Below are 12,904 nucleotides of genomic sequence, written 5' to 3' on the forward strand. Positions count from 1 at the left end.
GAAGTCCACTTTCTTTTTCTCTTTAAATTTGTGCCTCTTGTAGCCACTATAACAACAGGAAGTATAATTTAATTGGAAATAGGCTAACACAGTTCTAAGAATAATCATCTAAGGCTAACTGCCTGGGTAGATTTTTTGGGGTTTTTTTGTTTTGTTTTGTTTTTGCCTGGGTAGTTTTGATGTCAGTTAAATTTGCTCTTCTGTTATAAAGTGTACCTCTCCTGATTAGTACTTGATTAAACAACAACAAAAAAAAATAACTTCTTAGAACTGAAATATCAACAGCTTTCTGGATTCCATTTTTTCTTAGCAAGATAATGAGCATAGTACATTGTTTAGATGCTTTTAATTGGATGAATATCAGATATACAGTGTTTTTCTATCATTGATGCCTTGTGTGCTAAGAATTTCATTACATCCTAGTATTACCACATAAAAATTTCCTTGTGTTTGTCACAAACATATTCCTACACATAAAGATTATAGCTACAACTTCACTATCTATACACTGAATTTTTCTTTAAGAGTATCCACTTGACATCATGGAGCACCTAATCCAGTTGAAATATTCTGCTTTTGACCATGATTTGTTCTTTTCAAAATAGACTTTTTTAAAAAAAGAGGAAAATTTGAGTAGATTTTTATTTCACCATTAGGTTCTAAGCAGTTACTGATTATCCATTCCATGTAGTTTTGTAAGAAAAGAAAAGGAAACTCAGACATGGCCCTTGCCCTCCAGGAGTTTATAAGCTGCTTCTAGTTGCAAAACGAGCAGGGTGAAAAATTTTTAGTACCATTTACACAGTAAAATACACATGAATATAATACACAATCATTAATGATGTGAAAATATTTGGTAAAGGGGCTCTTAGTAAATATCTGTGGTCTCATCAGAAGGAAATAGGTTAGTCAGGAGAGGCTGTTTTAACATTTGCCAATACCTGAAGAGTCACATAATGTCCTGAAATGAATGATTTTTATCATTCATCTATTCAAGAAATGATTACATGCATTCTATGTGTCAGATGCTGTATTAGGTGCTCATCTTGATGCTTCTTGTTTTCCTTAGTCTTTTATCTTGGATGAACACCAGTTGTGCAGAATCATTACCCTTGGTTCACGAACTATCATTGATTTATTCAGGGACCACAGTGGGCTTTCTCCAGTGTGTGGCTATTATAGATACATGCTCATGTTTCCTCATACACATGACTGTATATACATAAGGGAGTGGAACTGAATCAAATGGTATACAAATGCTCTAATTCACAAAACCAAATTATTCTCCAAAGTAGTGGAACCCATTTATATCCCTACCAGCAACGAATAAGAAATCCAGTTGACCTACATCTGCACCAACACTTGGTATTACTAGACTGCTCAATTTTTTCCCGTCTGTTGTGTGTAAAATGGTATCTCACTGTGGTCTTGTGTTCCTAATTAATTTTAGGTTGAGCATCTCTTCACATATTTTGAGGTAATATATACATTCTTTCTTTCTCTATTTTTGACTCTGTTAATATTCTTAACATTATACGTACAGATATAGACATAGATAATAGAATAGCAAATACAAGATTCTAGCAAGTCAACAAAATATGAAGGATCACTTAAAAGCTCAAAGTCTCTCGTATTCTTTGCTTCTTGGGGATGTGTGAGAGAAAATGTATATTTTGGCCTAGTAATTAAAGGAAATATTAACTCCCAACTATTGTTCACCTTTCATAACATTAGGCAAGTTTGCATCAGAATTCCTCAATTTCTCAGCCTTTCCCATATGTCATCTCACTCCCGCAGGATTCTAGTCAAATCAAAAGAATAGAATGTGGACAGGAAAGGTCCTTTTTACAAAGAATGGTTCTGAGTGACCCGAGACCAAGACCTTTTCCAACTGTAAACCTCATGGGTCTGGTCATGGTCTGGAGACTAGTAAACTGACCAGGAGCACAGAATCCTAAGGTCACCTGGAGCCACCCCTGATGACCACACCTGGATGACCTGTACTGTGAGACCACAGAAAATCATTTCAAACAAAAATCAAACTGGAATATACATTAGATTCAAAGGGGCAAGAGATATTTGATTTGGGCACATGGCAGAATACCAACTAAAGTGGTACTCTCACTTCTTCTATTCCCAAATGTGAAAGACAGACAGATAATGATCACACAAAAATGTTTGCTTCACTAGGTGCCTGACACTCACTGAAAAGCACAATGAAATACTGGAGACGTTATATAGCTATAAAGACAAAGCAAAAATAATTTAATAAATTAAGATAAATTTTTAAGTTTTTAAAAGGGGGAAAGAAAATTTTACATACTCAAGACATATTCAGAAGTTCTAAACTTTTTAAGATCATGTTTTTTTCCCTCAAATGAAAGCAAGACATTATAAAACTTCAGAATCCAGAGTTTCTAAGCAAACATAAGAGGTGGAGGAAGACTCAGCTGTAATGATCTTCATTTGCATTCATATACTGTTCTTTTTTTAAAATTATTTTTAAATTTTATTTATTTATTTTTATTTTTGATTGCATTGGGTCTCCATTGCTGTGCGCAGGCTTTCTCTAGTTGCAGCAAGCGGGGGCTACTCTTCCTTGCAGTGTGCGGGCTTCTCACTGTGGTGGCTTCTCTTGTTGCAGAGCACAGGCTCTAGGCACGCGGGCTCAGTAGTTGTGGCACATGGGCTCAGCAGTTGTGACTCATGGGCTCTAGAGCACAGGCTCATTAGTTGTGGCTTGCGGGCTTAGTTGCTCCACGGCATGTGGGATCTTCCCGGACCAGGGCTCGAACCCATGTTCCCTGCATTGGCAGGCGGATTCTTAACCCTGTGCACCAGGGAAGCCCCATATATACCATTCTCTTAATCCGTTCAGGCTGCTATAACAAAATGTGATGGACTGAGTAACTTAAAAACCGCAAAAATTTATTTCTTACAGTTCTGGAGGCTAGGAAGTCCAAGATCAAGGTGCCAAAATGGTTGTGTTTATGGTGAAGGCCTGCTTCCTGGTTCATAGCCTGTATCCTCACATAGTGGAAGAGTTAGGGATCTCTCTGGGGCCACTTTTATAAGTCACTGATCCCATTCATGAGGGCTCCTCCCTCATGGCTTAAGTACCTCTCAAAGGCCCTACCTATTAATACCATCGCATTGGGCATTAGGATTTCAACATAGAAATATAGAGAGGGACACAAATATTCAGTCTATAGCAACTATATGCCTAGTATATTTTCTTCCTCAACGTTCCAGTATATTCAGAATAGGCAGGTATTTAAATTTGCATTTTAACCAGTGGACAAATTGAGTCAAAGCGAAATGAGGCAACTTTCTGAAAGCTACAGGGGATTAGCCTCACCAACAGACCTAGAAGTCACATCTCCTAAAATCCTACCATGGCCTGTAATTGGGCAAAACCACTTTCTGCTCTTCTCATGATAAATAGGTTTAAAAAAAAGTACAATTCCAATATCGCATCAATTGAAAGAGTTTTTTTATAAAAGGTATAAATATGCCATGTGATGAGCTATTTTAATTCTGTGTGTATATAAGGAATCTGCGAAAAGCTTATGAAACCAGTTATCAGCCACCCCAACTCTTTTGTGCTTCCTTATAAAAATTCCCAATGTCACAACTGTCACACCTACTTGTTAAATTGGAGAAATTCTTGAACCACAGTAAGCAGATGCTAGAACAGATGGAAAGTTTCTTTTTGGGCTAAGAAAAAGAAATTTCCAATTAAGAAATGCCTGGACACTATTTTATCTCCCTTCTAGTTGACTGAACTATGAGATTTCCTTATGTCACAGTTTAGAATTTTAAAAGTTTCTATTTCCCTCGATATTCTTTATTTCTTCAGGTACCCATAAACATTAGCTTAAAATATACTCATTTTTATGTCCCCTTTATACAATTGCTATGGAGTTTTAAAAAATGGAAAATTAATTATATATTTTCATGTAATGTTTATATTTAACACGTTTATTCTTACCCATCATGTGTTAAGTTTGCCTCTTACATTTTCTTGCCATTCACTTACAACTTTAAATTGTATCTATCATGCGTCGAACACTTATTTCTTCACTATTTTATGCCCTACCTACCCCAAAAGAAGCATTACAGAATGCAAAATAAAATCCCTCCTTTGTGCAGGTATGAAAGCAGATGTCGGCTTTTCTAGCAACTATCGTCTCAGCCCCCCAAGTGCAACCTCCACCCAACAGTTACCTTCCTTAGTATCTTTCTAGGGAAAAGATGAACTGGTTCACTCCTGAACGGTCCACCTAGCAGCTGCTTCTCTGACAGGTACTCTCTCCATGCCCTGATTTCCTTGTGAGCTTTTTCCACGCTTCATTGATGCCACCATTCCAAGTTCTTTACTCCCCCAAATTACGACTAGCTCAAGGACACCCAGAACTGCCTTCATAGGTCTGTGGCCATAAAGGGAGATGTGCAGCAGCTCACAGCTGCTTGAGGTACCTGGAGATAAAATATCAGTTCTAGTCTTTAAATGTCCTCAGCCATTTAAGTGCACTTAATTTTTTAGTGCAGTTTTAATTTCACAGCAAAATTGAGCAGAAAGTACAAAGAGTTCCCGTATGCCCCCTGCTCCCACATATGCACAATCTCTCCCACTATCAACATCTGACACCACAGGGGGATACTGTATTTGTTAAAATCAATGAACCTACATGGACACGTCATTATCTACCCAACATCCATAGTTTTCATTAGTGTTCACTCTTGGTGTTGTATATTTTATAAATTTTGACAAATATTTAATGACACGTATCCACCACTGTAGTATCACACAGAATAACTTCACTGCCCTAAAAATCCTCTGTACTCTGCCTGATCATCCTTCCCTCCCCCTAACCCCTGGCAACCACTGATCTCTGTCTCCATAGTTTTGCCTTTTCCAGAACGTCATATAGTTGGAATTGTACAGTATGTAGCCTTTTCAGTTTCTTTCACTTAGAAATATTAATTTAAGGTCCCTCCGTGTCTTTTCATGACTTGATAGCTCATTTCTTTTTAGTTACTGAGTGATATTTCATTGTCTGGAGATACCACAGTTTATCCATTCACCTACTGAAGGACATCTTAGTTGTTTCCAGGTTGGAGGCATTATGAATAAAGACGCTATAAACATCCTTGTACAGGCTTCTATGTAGACATAAGTTTTCCATTCATTAAGGCAAATTCCAAGGAGCACAACTGCTGGCTCATATGGTAAGAGTGTTTAGTTTTGTGAAAAACTGTCAAACCATCTTCCAAAGTGGCTGTACTATTTTGTACCCCACTAGCAATGAATGAGAGTTCCTAATGCTCTATGCCCTCCCCAGGATTTGGTGGTGTCAGTGTTTGGCATTTTGGCCATTCTAACAGGTGTGTAGTGGTATCTCATTGTTGTTTAATTTTCAATTTCCTAATGACATATGATATGGAACATCTTTTCATGTGCTTTTTACCATATGTATATCTTCTTTGGTTAAGTGTCTATTCAGGTCTCATGCCCATTTTGTGGGGCGGGGGGCGCTTATAAACAACAGAAATTTATTTCTCATGGTTCTGGAGACAAGTAGGTCCAAGATGAAGGCACTGGCAGATTCAGTGCCTGGTGAGGGCCTGCTTCCTGGTTCATATATGTCCATCTTCTTGCTGTAACTTCATATGGTGGATGAGCTCTCTTGCCCATTTTTCAATCAGGCTATTTTCCTATTGTTGAGTTTTAAGAGTTCTTTGTATATTTTGGATAATATCCTTTATCAGATAGGTCTTTTGCAAATATTTTCTCCCAGTTTGTGGCTTGTCTCTCTTTCTCCTGACATTGTCCTTCACAGAGCAGATTTTTAGTTTTAATGAAGACTAGTTTATCAATTTTTTTTTTCATGGATGGTTCCTTGGTGTTATATCTAAAGTCACTGCCATACCCAAGGTCATTTAGATTTTTTTTTTCCCTATGTTGTTTCCTAGAGTTTTATGGTTTTACATTTTACATTTAGGTCAAAGATCCATTCTGAGTTAGTTTTGGTGAAGTGTGTAAGGAAGGCCTGGGTCTAGATTCACTTTTTTGCTCGTGGATGTCCAACTGTTCTAGCACCCTCAGTCATTTTTTCAATAACTGAATTTTCAGCCTCCTGAGCTCCCAAAATTCCAATTTATTTTTTATTGTGAAATTATGTTCCTATCCTTCATCTTCTCAGTTTTTCCACAGGGCCTAATTTTTATAACCTAACTCACTGATTAAGGTACATCTAAATAAGCAAGATGCTTCCTTCCTGTATGTCCTCCATTAGAACATGTTAGAAAACATCTGGGTGGGAGGGGGGTGGGTGCCCATTGACTTTGCCATAATTTTATTCCAAATGCAGATAAAACAGACCCAGTATTATCATATAAAAAAGTAATCAATCATTGTGCTGGACATTTTTCTAATTTTTATCTTGTGCTTTTTCTTTCTTATCTTTCTCTTCTTTCTCAATGTTTTGTGAAATAAAACCACAGATAGGCTTGAGATAATGAAATCCTGGTTGAAGTATTAAGAAACAAAATTATTTACTGTGTTATATATATGGTCTCTATATGTTACACTTAAGTACTTGATTGCCAATATTTAATAAACCCTCCAAATTTCAAATGTTCCCTCTCTTCTATCCTCATTCTGGCAATATTTAGCATTCTGTTTTCTAAGATGTATCTTAAATAAATCAACACATTGTAGAAAACAGTTTAATAAGTGAATAAAGCACTTTCTTTCCATCTGCTTTCCAACTTCAAGGGAGCATTTTAAATAATTATTACATTTCTTACAGTATGTAAGAAAAGACTTAAGGGGCTAACTACTGAGATTTGTTTGCAAGGTATAATAGAAAAGTTTCTTACAAAAACATGTCTTCATGATGAAGACATGAAACGTATGAGGAAAGACAAAGTAGTAAGAGATATTAGTAAATGGCTGCCACAATGTACGCGAACCATCAGAAATGTGAGGAGAGCATTAAAACAAAGTAGTTGTGTAATTAGAGAGGTGTGGATCATACAATGATACCCTTTTTCGTAGAATTCCAACTGCATCAGGGCCCATTAATTTTGGGTAAATGAAGTTCTGCTAATGTTCCTTAGAGTCTTTAGCTTTGAGCTGCTATAAAAACATGCTTTAACTGATTCTGGAGATTTAGGAATGTTTCACAGACTCTAACACCTAATGAAATAGGAATAATAATTTATTATTCATTTTTGTTTCAACATCACTTGTACAGGCCTTAGAACTATTGGAAAAGTATTTATAAATATTTATAAAGACATTCCTCATATCCTGGAGTTAATTTGGTGTTTTCTTGCCTTCTATGAAAACAGGTAAACAGAAACATAGAGAAATTAAATGAATTTTTAAAGACAAGCCTAAATATATGAAGACAATCATTCTAAAATCTTTTCCCTAGAAACTGTCTCCTTTCTACCAATCTTCTTAAAACAAAATAATTTTCCAATAAAAAAAGGCAAATGTCTAAAAATCAACAAGGGTAACATACAAACATCAACACATTATTTTCCTCTGACAATGTAAGCAATCAATTGCCAAAGCTCTGTAAGACTGGTTCTAAATTAAGATTTAGTCCCAAAATAAAAGAGTAAAAAAGTAAAACTTTAATCTCTTTACAGAATTAGGCTTTATATATTTACCTCTTTTTCCCCTTAAATTCTATTTAATTTTACATATAGTTTGTAGATTTTCTGCTCTTTTCCAATAATGCCCCTCTTTGTTTTCCCAAATAAAGGATGTAATGATCCCACTAATTCTTTCTAAATTAAAGTTTTACAGTAAAACATTACCTCTTTACATTCATTGTTTTTCTTCAGCAAACAAGTTCTAAAGTTAAATACGTCCATTACAAGCCAACAAAATAAGATCACTCTTAAACTTGTGCCCAGGGCTGCATTCGGGGCCTCTTTTGCAAATGTGTGATTATATTTCCATGCAATTGAAACAATAACAATTTCTCCTCCAAGTCACTTTGCGTCCCCACAACCAAGTGTACTTTAGTGTGTAAAAAAACAGAAGTTTACAGAGGTTTGAGGAGACAGTCCTATTCAGAACCTTGGCTGCGTTGATTCAACACGAGCACCTCTTCATTTTTTACCCACTGCAAACAAAGAGCTCCTGGCTTTTTAATAGCAACAATGAGAAACAAAGACTGGTGAGTAGCTTTTCAAGTCATCAGCCCAGCTGAGGAATTGGCCATTGACAGCTGGACTGACGGAATATTATGAGTTGTCAAAGGAAGCCCACAAGAACCATATGGAGTGACATTCCAACACTTTTAATATGCCCATCAGAAACTCCCATAGCTGATGGTGTTCACACAGCTGTAGGTTATTAAGAAGGAGCCTTAAGTGAACGAAGGAGCCCTCTTTAGGGTCATTCACTATCATAATAATGTTAACTAAAACCTGCTGGTGGTGAAGCAACTTAGTGGAGAAGAACAATATATCACTGTTTCCTGACGGCTGCCATAAACTAGGGAGTTCTATCTTTCGTGTGTTGTGAGAAATTAATTTTATGTCTGAGTTTTATAGTGATCTCCTGGGGCTAATAAATGTGGCTTTTTTTTTTTTTTTTTTTTTTTTTTTCTTTTTGCGGTATGCGGGCCTCTCACTGTTGTGGCCTCTCCCGTTGCGGAGCACAGGCTCCGGACGCGCAGGCCCAGAGGCCATGGCTCACGGGCCCAGCCGCTCCGCGGCATATGGGATCCTCCCAGACCGGGGCACGAACCCGTATCCCCTGCATCGGCAGGCGGACTCTCAACCACTGCGCCACCAGGGAGGCCCAATAAATGTGGCTTTTTATCTGACTTGTAGTTCCTGAAATTCCAAAATACACCTTCATTACACAAATAGAATTTCATTTGAATTACATGCAAAAAATTACCAAAAAATTCAGAGAGAGAATCTCTAAATAATCTCTGGAATACCTCAAGTGAATAATCAAATAAATTTATAACTTACAACCGACATGAAGGTTTTCGAATACCATCCTGAATAGCCAAGGCTCCATGTGAAATGAAGATATAGGGGTAGGTGTTCTTCTCCCCAAATTATTTCTTTACCATTATTGATAACATATTAAAAATATATTACTTATTAATAAAACTCAACCATTAAGTAAAAAGTAGCTTTTAGATAAATTTGAGCTATAATTTTCATTCTACAACAGAGAAGCCAGTTTCTTTTCCCCTTTGAATTTCAAGCATGCCAATATTCAGAAAAACATGATAAAATAAGGATCACATCAGAGTCTAAAAATAATAGGTGACTCCCTCCATTGTTCCTTCCACATTTAGTAATCACCTGTTATATGATTAATAGCTGTGGCTCAGTTTAAGAGCTTCTGTTTCTGGACATGGCTAAGAGAAATTAAGTCAAATGTCAAGCCAAATGTACTGGCTTCTGTATGAAGGCAATAAGGGAATGCCAAAGAATCATTCACAGTTCATTACAAGATAATGATCAAATTTTTCTCATCTGTGTAGATGCTTTATTCAACAAGGTTAATATTGTTGAGCCAATAAAATCACTTCATCAAAAAACACAACCAAGAAACCTATTAAATAAAGAAAATGTTTTCAAGTTTTCAGTTGTAGTGCTTCTGTATAAATGAATAGCACCTGAATCAGGATCAGCCCTGACAAAGAAGCGTTGCTTTGATGCAGTACCATTCTTTGTCTTTACTGTACACAGCTGTCCCTCCTCATCCACAGACAACAGCATGAGGCATTCATGCAGTCAAGGAGTTGGAAGTTAGGTGCAGGTGGAGCTGCTGACAGCCTGATGAACAAACATCTCAGAAGAACATTCTGCTGCTGCTTTTTGAAGAGTGATTCCCAGAGCACTTTGTTGATTTCCCTCTTTCCCTTGATTTTTAAGTTCTGTTTTCAAATTTCTAGCCTGTTTTGTGTTATTTTATGAGGTGGTCGGTCAGGGGTGGCCACAAGAAGAGACAGAGAGACTCAGAAAGACAAAGTTAATTACACTCACATGTCCTAGAGAGGAGGTGCATGCAGGGCCACATGGAAAAGCACCTGGGTGGTCACAGGCAGAAGACTGGAGTTCAAGGAAAGCTTAGGCCTCCACCTTTATTGGCGTTTCTGTGGGAAAAGCAAGACAGGGCAGGTAAATGGTTAGGATTGGCTACTATCAATAATTCCAAAGGGCCTTGGACTATAGGGATGGTCCTCTAGTTGCCTGGTTCCTGGCCTTGGGATAATTAAAGCAGAGGAATATTGCTCCTGGGGTGTATGGACCAGATAGAGGAGGTGCTGCTTTGACTGGTGAGTTTGCATATCAAAGGCATGCCTGCCTGCACTGGGATCTTTGCTATCTCTAGGAATTAGCTAACCCCAGAAAGGGCCAGTTCTCCCAGCCAGAAAGTTTTCTTTTTAAGGTGTCAAAACATCACAATATATAGAAAATTTTAAAGTATATACAACACCTGGGCTTAAAATGGACCCAGTTACGTTAGACAAAGAAAGAGAAACTTTACATTAATTTATTTTTACACAAAAATAGTAGTAAATGATGGTCACTTACACACTATGTTTTTCAGGGCGCTTTAAGAAGACCAATGTTGATTTGTTCCCCATCACAGATTTTTTTTAAAAGCAGCGATATTTATGATGATAAATCAGCAGAAAAGCCAAATAAGGACTTGAAAGTCCTATGGTCTCAGCTTCACTGCTCTCTCACTTTTGAGCTATATTTCAAAAACCCAATTTTTCTTTCCTTCCTCTTACACTGCATGAAGGCTTAGATATGTCATCTTTATTTCTGTCTATAATAAAAGAGATCACAGTGCGAGGACCAATCTTTAAGGTTTAGCACAGAGGCATCTCTGGCTGAGAAGACATGGAGAAGACAGAACAAGAAATTTTTAAGGCCCACTTTGGCGAGACTCCAGATGCTGAGTCTGGCTCTATGTTGATGCCTCAATGTGTGAATGACTACTCAAAGCTAAAAGGAAAAAGACTAGCTATCAATTTTCACATATTAAAAAATGCAAAGACCCACAAGAAACAGATTATGTTCTTTGTTTCCAAAGGGATAAAAATCCTTGGAAGATGTTGCATCTTGGTTGGCCGGACTCCCTGCCTGGTTACACCTACTGTCCCAAGGTGTTCTGAACAGCAGTCCCTTTTGTTTTCAAAAGTGTTCTGACAGCCTGAGTTCAGATTCTAGCTCCACTATTTTCCAGGACAACTAGGGCAAGTGGCTTGACCTCTGTCACAGTTTTATCATGTGTAAGTGGGAATAGTGGTGCTTATTTCATAGGGTGGCTGTGAGAACTATACAGATTAATGCCTGTGAGATGCTTAGAATAGTGCCTGGTAGTTAGCAAGTACTCACTCAATAAGAGTTAGCTATGATTTTATGTCCTGGCATTTATGTTAGGACTCAAAAGGTATTATGTAGTGATTTCTTACATTTTGGATTCATCATTAGTTATCTGCCTATAAATATATGTCAAATATGTATATGTATAGCTGATTCACTTTGTTATAAAGCAGAAACTAACACACCATTGTAAAGCAATTACACTCTAATAAAGATGTTAAAAAAATATGCCAAATAATTACCAGAAGATATTATGTCTAGAAAGAATACACATTCTCATTGTGTATAAGGTATAATTATTTTGGCCTGAGATAAACAGAAAAGTATCAGTAGAATCTTTAAAATTGGAGTTCTGCATGTAATAAATAAATGTAGAATGCACTATTTATTCAATACTAAGATGCACTGTTTCTTTAAACAGATCTCTATTCAGAAAATCACTTGCAATCAATGTTATATAAATGCTTTGGTATCCCCCATCCCACAAATAATTTGTTTTTCAAATCATGAGATTTGGAATCATAACAATAATGATATTTAGAAATGTATATATATATATATACACACAATCATATGCATATGTTAAATACCAGGTTTTAATACATGGGTGCATGTTTGTGTGTAAAATGGCTTAATTCATAAAGAAAAATATTGATACACTTAGCCATATTAAAATAGGACACTTAAAGAAAATGGCAGGACTTCCCTGGTGGTCCAGTGGTTAAGAATCTGCCTTCCAATGCAGGGGACGCAGGTTCGATCCCTGGTTGGGGAGTGAAGATCTCACAAGCCATGGGGCAACTAAGCCCGTGAGCCACAACTACTGAGCCCACACGCCTCAACTAGAGAGGCTGCATGCTGCAAACTACAGAGCCCACGCGCTCTGGAGCCCACACACCACAACTACAGAGCCCACATGCTCTGGGGCCAGCGCACTGTGACTACTGAGCCTGCACGCCACAGCTAGAGAGAAGCCTGCGTGCTGCAATGAAGATCCCGCATGCCGCAACTAAGACCCAACGCAGCCAAAAAAATAAATAAAATAAAATAAAATAAAATGTAACATGTATTTAAGAAAAAAAGAAAATGGCAAGACTAGCCACAAAATGGGAGAAGACATTTGAAACACATATAACTGAAGGTGATAGTATCAAGAATATACAAAGTCATACAAATCTATAAGGAAAAAAGAAAAATGGGAGAAAGGAATAAGTTCTCTACAAAAGAACACATTTGGCCAAAAATCAGATGTAGTTGACCAATCTCATCAAAAAACTTGACAATGCATATCAGATCACAATGCAGTATCATTTTTCAAAATTTGTGGCAAAAATTAGGTAGTCTGACAATACCAAGTGTTAGAAAGTGAAACTGTCTTCCTGGTTTTATGAAAACAATTTGTAAAGTTGTAAATTGTGTAGATTTGAAAACGGGTAGACCCTATGGCCAGCAAGTGCCTTCCAAAGTATATATGCAAATATTTGCATGTGTGCACCAGGGACACAGATAAGAG

At 37.2% G+C, this 12,904-nt stretch overlaps 1 long non-coding RNA gene across 1 annotated transcript in view; it reads right to left on the reverse strand.

The window, feature by feature from the left end:
• LOC308622084 overlaps positions 1 to 10,075 on the reverse strand; it is a 131,492-nt gene extending 121,417 nt beyond the window's left edge. The window contains exon 1 of the long non-coding RNA XR_014016560.1: positions 10,039 to 10,075. This is a non-coding gene — a long non-coding RNA (uncharacterized lncRNA). The remainder of the gene's footprint in view (positions 1 to 10,038) is intronic.
• Positions 10,076 to 12,904: the final 2,829 nt, after the last annotated feature.

Source organism: Mesoplodon bidens (assembly GCF_964165515.1).
Source record: "Mesoplodon bidens genome assembly, chromosome: 8".
Lineage (NCBI taxonomy): Eukaryota > Metazoa > Chordata > Mammalia > Artiodactyla > Ziphiidae > Mesoplodon > Mesoplodon bidens.